Genomic DNA, 7,204 nt, shown 5'->3' with positions numbered 1-7,204 from the left:
CTACTAGACGTTCAGGTCTAGGGCCAGGATATCTCCTAGGGCTTGGACAAGTAAGGTAATATTCCTCTAAAGTAGACACCTTTTCTTTTCTAACCTTCATGAATTTTCTAATGGATTCAGAGTTATTGGAGGGAGAAGAATCAGCAACATTGGTTGGGAAGGATACAGGTGTAAAGGCTGTTGACGAGTCTGTATCCGTGGTTCTGTCAGCAGGACGTTCTGATGCTCTGGGAACAGAGTGATCAGACGTTCTGGGTTGTGGTTCTGTTTGGTTTGGCTCTGGTTGTTCATGGATGATTGGTTCAGAAAGTAATGGGTCGTACGGAATGGTAAGGAGAGAGGTTGGTTCATCTGACCTAGAGGGTTGGTTCTGAAGCAAATTCCAGAGAGGTGCTTCAGTAGGGAAGGTTGAAAGAAGGAAGATCTTGGGAATGTGGTGGAGTGGTGGTTTGTGCGGCTGGTTGGGATTCAGGAATAGGAGTGAGGGATTTGAGGAGTGTTGGAGCAAGACAGAAATAGGGAGTGCATCAAATAAATTCAAATCATCATCAGAAGCAAGTGCAGGCTTACTTGAATGTGCTGATGATCGAGTCACTCTGGCAGGAGGTTCAGTCCTTCTGACCACTTCAGCAGCTGGTTCCACCCGAGTAGGCTTCACCACGATTCTGACCTTCTTCTTCTTCTTCTTGGGAGGACCATCCTCATTGTCACTATCATCACCATCATCAGGCTTTCTCTTCTTCTTTTGGACCAGAGGGACATCGGATTCCTCAGAAGATTCGTCCAGTATCATCTTCCTCTGAGCTTTCTTCTTGGGAGGAGAAGGAAACTCTGGAGCTGGCCAGTCTGCTGAAGAATTCATCAAGATCAATCTCGAATCCTTGAGCCCTGAGGTCTTCAACATAGCATCTGATGGCGTCAGGATTATCTGCTTGAGTCCACAGTGGGGTAGTCATTCAGAGGCATCCTTCTGCCTTCTGATCTCAGAAGATGTGTCTTCATGAGCAGGAGCAATCTTCTTCTGGACCAAAACCCATCTTCTTTCAGAGAATTTGCAGTGAAGACATCACTGTACAATGGTGCTCAAATCCTCTGTGCAACCAGCATTGATCAGATCTTGAATGAGGCCACTCTCAATGAAGAGATCAGACAACAGTCTCCCAAAGGGGATATACTTGATTGCTGACTTGATGGAGGCAGTAGTCCTAGACTTCCGGATACACTCCTTCAAGTAGGAGAACAGGAAGTAGGGAAGGCAGATCTTCCTCTTGTCTTGAATGAAGAACAACATCGCCTTCTGGTTGAAGTTGATGTAATCTGGGGAACTGCCCTTCGGTCTCTGGTTTATGCAGTTGAGCAGGATCTTGTGCCAGATCCTGAGTTTGGGGTGAAGGTCCATCACCTTGTAACTCGTCTTGCCCGGTTTGTAAGTGGTGTACAGGGCCTGGTTGGTTTTGTCTTTGGTGCTGGGTTTCAGCTTCGACTCAGTGAATTGGAACTGATACCCATAAGCAGTGTCTGCACCTAGGCAGATTCACGAATGACTTCTCAGAGATGATGATCTTTCTTCCAAGAATGTGAGAGACCACCTGAGTATCATCGCAGTCTGCGTGCTTCCAGAATTTCCTTTACCAGTTTCTCATACACCGGTCCTCGAAGTCGGTTGAAATAGTTTCCCCAACCTTGAGCTTGGACTTCAGGACGAAGATCATACCCATTTGTAGCCAAGTTGTCGAGGTCGAATCTCCATTCTGCCAGGACTTGAAGTTCCTCAGGAGCAAATACGCAGTGAACGGCACAGCCCCGTTCTGCAATTGGAACAATCTGCTCTTGAGCTTGAACTCGTTCTTGTGCCGGGTTCTCAGAGCCCCTTTGACCCGTTGCTAGACCAACTAGCATGTGAGGGAACTGAGGTGCATCTGCAGTAGATCTTCTGGTTTGTCTTACCATTTTGAAGAGGTTGAAGGTTTGAGGTAGAAGATGAAGGGTGAAAGATGAAGAAGGATCGAGAGAGAAATCGAGAAGAGCGGTTTTGAAAAGCAGAGAGAGCGAGAGCAAAAACCGGAAGTGAAAGAGAACGTGTGTGTATAGTGGGTTTTATCAAATAACCGTTGTTGATTCAAAAAGCACTTTAAGATCAACGGTTGAAAATTAAAGATAGATAGTAACAGTAAAATACACAATCACACACAGGAGAGAAGCACATCTACACGCAATCATAACAGACTGTCACACGGGCACAAGGAACTATGCATCAGAAAAACTGACACACGCGTTGTTGTCTCAGCTTCAGAGTCAGTACCAGTGGGCACACACACTCTGATTGAGTTACCTTCTGGACTAGACATCTTCTGATCAAGAAGTATCATAGTCAGAGGTTCTGATCCATCTTCACTCTGGACAAAAGTCCATGTTTAGATTTTTCAGAATAAAATTAAATCTATCCTCTGCTAAGGGCTTTGTAAAGATATCTGCCCATTGATGGTCAGTATCAACAAACTTCAGAAGAAGTACGCCCTTCTGTACATAATCTCTAATAAAGTGATACTTTACCTCAATGTGCTTTGCCCTTGAATGCAAGATAGGATTCTTACTCAATGAGATTGCAGCAGTGTTATCACAATAGATTGGGATATTGCTCTCAAGGATCTGATAATCCTCCAGCTGATGTTTCATCCAGAGCATCTGAGTGCTGCATATTGCTGCTGAGATATATTCTGCTTCTGAAGTTGATAGTGCAATGGTTGATTGCCTCTTGCTTGCCCATGAGACTAGATTGCTTCCCAGAAATTGACAATTTCCAGAAGTACTTTTTCTCTCTGTTCTATCTCCAGCATAATCAGCATCACAATAACCTGAAAGCTTATACTCTGATGTTTTCTTATACATCAAGCCAAGGTTAGTGGTGCCTTTCAGATACCTTAGGATCCTCTTAACAGCAGTTAAGTGGGTTTCCCTTGGATCTGATTGGAAACGAGCACATAAGTGAACACTAAATAATATGTCTGGCCTAGATGCAGTTAAGTATAGAAGTGAACCTATCATGCCACGATAGAGCTTCTGACATACTTTACCACTTTTATCTTCTTTCTCCAGAATGCTTGTAGGATGCATTGGAGTCTTGGCCACTGTAGATTCCAGCATATTGAACTTCTTCAGAAGTTCTTTAGTGTACTTGCTCTGATGGATATATGTTCCTTCTGGTGTTTGATCAACTTGTATTCCCAGAAAGTACTTTAATTCTCCCATCATACTCATCTCAAATTCAGCCTGCATCATCTCAGAAAATTCTTTGCATAGAGATTGATTAGCAGAACCAAATATAATATCATCAACATAGATTTGCACAATTAAGATATCATCTTTATAAGTCTTGCAAAAAAGAGTTGTATCTACTTTACCCCTTACAAACTCATTCTCCAGAAGGAATGAGCTAAGTCTCTCATACCATGCTCTGGGAGCTTGCTTCAGACCGTAGAGTGATTTCTTCAATTTGAACACATGGTCTGGTTTCTTCTCATCTTCAAAACCTGGGGGTTGATGAACATAGACTTCCTCTGAGATATAACCATTTAGGAAGGCACTCTTTACGTCCATCTGATGTAGAACTATGTTGTGATTTACTGAGAAGGAGATCAACAGTCTGATTGCCTCCAGTCTTGCTACCGGAGCAAATGTTTCAGTGTAGTCTATTCCTTCCTGCTGGCTGTAGCCTTGAGCAACTAGCCTTGCCTTGTTTCTGACTACATCTCCTTTCTCATTCAGCTTGTTTCTGAATACCCATTTCGTTCCAATAACATGGACACTCTCAGGCTTCTTCACTAAGCTCCAAACATCGTTCTTGGAGAATTGATTCAATTCTTCTTCCATGGCCAGAATCCAATCCTTGTCCTGAAGAGCTTCATCTATGGACTTGGGTTCAATTAAGGACACCAATCGTTTCAGACTCAGCAAGGTCTCTTCAGAGGGTCTGAAGGCAGATCTGGTTCTGACTGGTTCGTCTTTGTTGCCCAGAATCAATTCCTTAGGGTGAGCTGCAGTGATTCTGCTCTTCTTCAGAGTTTGTGAGTTAGAGGGACCAGCTTCTTCCTCTGGTTCATCTTCCTCTGGCTCAACTTCCTCTGGAGCTTTGCCTTTGTCAGAAACATTAATGCTTAAATCTGCAAACTTTTCAACTAGCTTTGACTGGTCAGAGTGAAGCTTATCATCAAATCTAACATGAATAGATTCTTCAATAGTCTTAGCATCAGTATTATAAAATCTAAAACCTTTAGATCTATCAGAATAACCAAGTAATAGACACTTAGAAGACTTAGCATCAAATTTATGCAATCTATCCTTAGTATTGAGAACATAACAAACACAGCCAAAAGGATGAAAATAAGAAATGTTGGGTTTTATGTTCTTCCACAATTCATAAGGAGTCTTATTCAGAATTGGTCTCACAGAGATTCTGTTCTGAATGTAACATGCTGTATTTACTGCCTCTGCCCAAAAGTGCTTAGCCATGCCAGTTTCTTGGAGCATGGTTCTAGCCATCTCCTGAAGAGTTCTGTTCTTCCTCTCAACAACACCATTTTGTTGAGGAGTTCTGGGACAAGAGAAATCATGTGCAATTCCATAGGAATCAAACAGACTCTCAAACTTGTCATTCTCAAACTCTCCACCATGGTCACTTCTGACACGCACAATCCTACAAGCCTTCTCGTTTTGCACTTGAGCAATAAAGGTAGAGAACACAGCATGAGACTCATCCTTGCGGGTTAGAAACTTTACCCATGTCCAGCGGCTATAGTCATCAACGATAACCATCCCATATCTCTTGCCACCTATAGACTCAGTTTTCACTGGTCCAAAAAGGTCGATATGCAGAAGTTCCAACGGCCTTGAGGTTGAGACAACATTCTTTGCCTTGAAAGGGACTTTTGTGAATTTGCCTTTCTGACATGCTTCACAAAGAGCGTCTGAAGCGAACTTCAGATTGGGTAAGCCCCTGACAAGGTTTAGCTTGCTCAGCTGAGAAATCTTTCTCATACTGGCATGCCCTAACCGTCTATGCCATACCCACTGCTCTTCATTAACAGACAGAAGGCACTTCACATTCTGAGCCTCCAACTCAGATAATCTGATCTTATAAATGTTGTTCTTCCTCTTGCTGTTAAACAGAACAGAGCCATCGATCTGACTTACAGCCCGGCAGGACTTTTGATTGAATATAACATCATAACCCTTGTCAGCTAATTGACTTATAGACAATAAGTTATGTGTTAAGCCGTCTACCAATAACACATTATCAATGCATGGACTACTATCTACACAAATAGTACCAGTACCAACAATTTTACCCTTTTCATTTCCTCCAAAGCCAACTTCGCCTCCAGGCTTAAGTTTCAGCTCTCGGAACATACGCCTTTCTCCCGTCATGTGACGCGAGCATCCACTGTCCAGATACCATGATTGGTGTTTCAGTGGAGCTATCAAGGATATCTGCAACATAGATAATCTTGTCCTTAGGTACCCACTTTCTGGGTCCTCTTTTGTTAGTTACCCCAGAGGTTCTGATCACCTTGGGTGTCTCAACATGATATTTTAAAGGAATATTTGCATGATATTTAGTCATAGAGAAAGATCCCTTTTTAAGAGGGTGTTTAGCAACTTTAGCAGGTAAAGGATCAGGCAATATGGTACCAGAGGGAACAAAGCATTCATACAAGGATTTAGCTTTAGACACAGAGGGCTCATTTCTAATTGGTTTAGAATAGCCAATGCCATGCATTCCATTTCTGCTTACGCCATAGATCATTGAAGCCATTAAGCTTCTATCCACGCTTTTAGCTAGGAATCTTTGAAAAGACTTTTCATACTTAGATTCATTTCTACAATCAGAGGCATCACAGGCAACAATTTCTTCTAACTTAGCAATCTGGTTCTTAAGCACAGAGTTAGAATTGATCAAAGCATGATTATCATTTTTCAGATCAGAAATAATTTTCTCATGTTCAGAAGGAGTCTTGGAAACAGCAGATAAGTTCTTTTTCAGCTTCTTATGCTTAGACAATAAGGAGTTATACTTATCCATAATATCAGACAATGCATGTTTCAGTTCAGAGGTAGAGAAAGAAGCGAATACCTCGTTTTCATCGTCTGAGTTAGGATCTCCTTCTGATTCTGAGTCAGAGTCAACAGCTTCTTTTGACTCTGCTTCCTTGTCTTTGACAATTGCCATGAGTCCTTGGACTTCACCATCAGAGTCAACATCCTCTGACTCTGATTCATCAAATGTCACCATCAGACTCTTCTTCGTCTTGAAGTGCTTCTTTGGCTTCTTGTCTTTCTTCAACTTTGGACAATCACTTTTGTAGTGCCCAGATTCTTTGCACTCAAAACATGTGACTTCCTTGATTGAAGACTTCTTCTGGCCTGAGGACTCATACTTTCCTTTTGCCTTTCCAGAGCCTTTGAACTTGCTCTGCCTGTGCTTCCAGATGCGGTTGAGTCTCTTGGAGATCAGAGTCAGCTCATCTTCATCAGAATCTTCTGATGCTTCTTCAGATTCCTCTTCTTCAGCTTGAAGAGCCTTTAACTTCTCAACCTTAGCCTTTTCAGATTTGGATTTCAAGGCTATGGACTTTTTCCTCAGATCTTGCATCTCTCAGCGCTTCAGCTCATGGCATTTCAAAATGCTGATGAGTTCTTCTAAACTCATATTCTCAACGTCTCTCGTGAGCTCTATTGAAGTCACCAAAGGCATCCAACTTTCAGGAAGACACCTAATGACCCTTATGACATGATCTTTTGTTGTGTAGCTCTTGTTGAGAGGTCGTATGCCAGCTACAAGCAACTGAAATCTGGAGAACATTTCTTCAATGGACTCATTTGGCTCCATGATGAAGGATTCATACTTTTGGATCAAAGACAATGCCTTTGATTCTTTGACTTTCTTGTTTCCTTCATGAGACATCTTCAGAGATTCGAAAATGCCTTTTGCAAACTCACGATCTGTAATCTTCTGGTACTCTTCATAGGAAATAGCACTTAGAAGAATTGCTCTTGCTTTGTGATGTTGTGAGTACAGCTTCTTTTGATCTGCAGTCATCTCTGACCTTGGGATCTTCTTGCCATCTGCATCAACTGGACGCTCGTAGCCATCCACAATAATATCCCAGAGATCTGCATCGAAACCCAGAAAGAAACTTTCCAGTCT

Source organism: Lotus japonicus, chromosome 2, assembly GCF_012489685.1.
Source record: "Lotus japonicus ecotype B-129 chromosome 2, LjGifu_v1.2".
Taxonomy (NCBI): Eukaryota; Viridiplantae; Streptophyta; class Magnoliopsida; order Fabales; family Fabaceae; genus Lotus; species Lotus japonicus.
Note: the sequence above shows the minus strand (reverse complement) of the source record.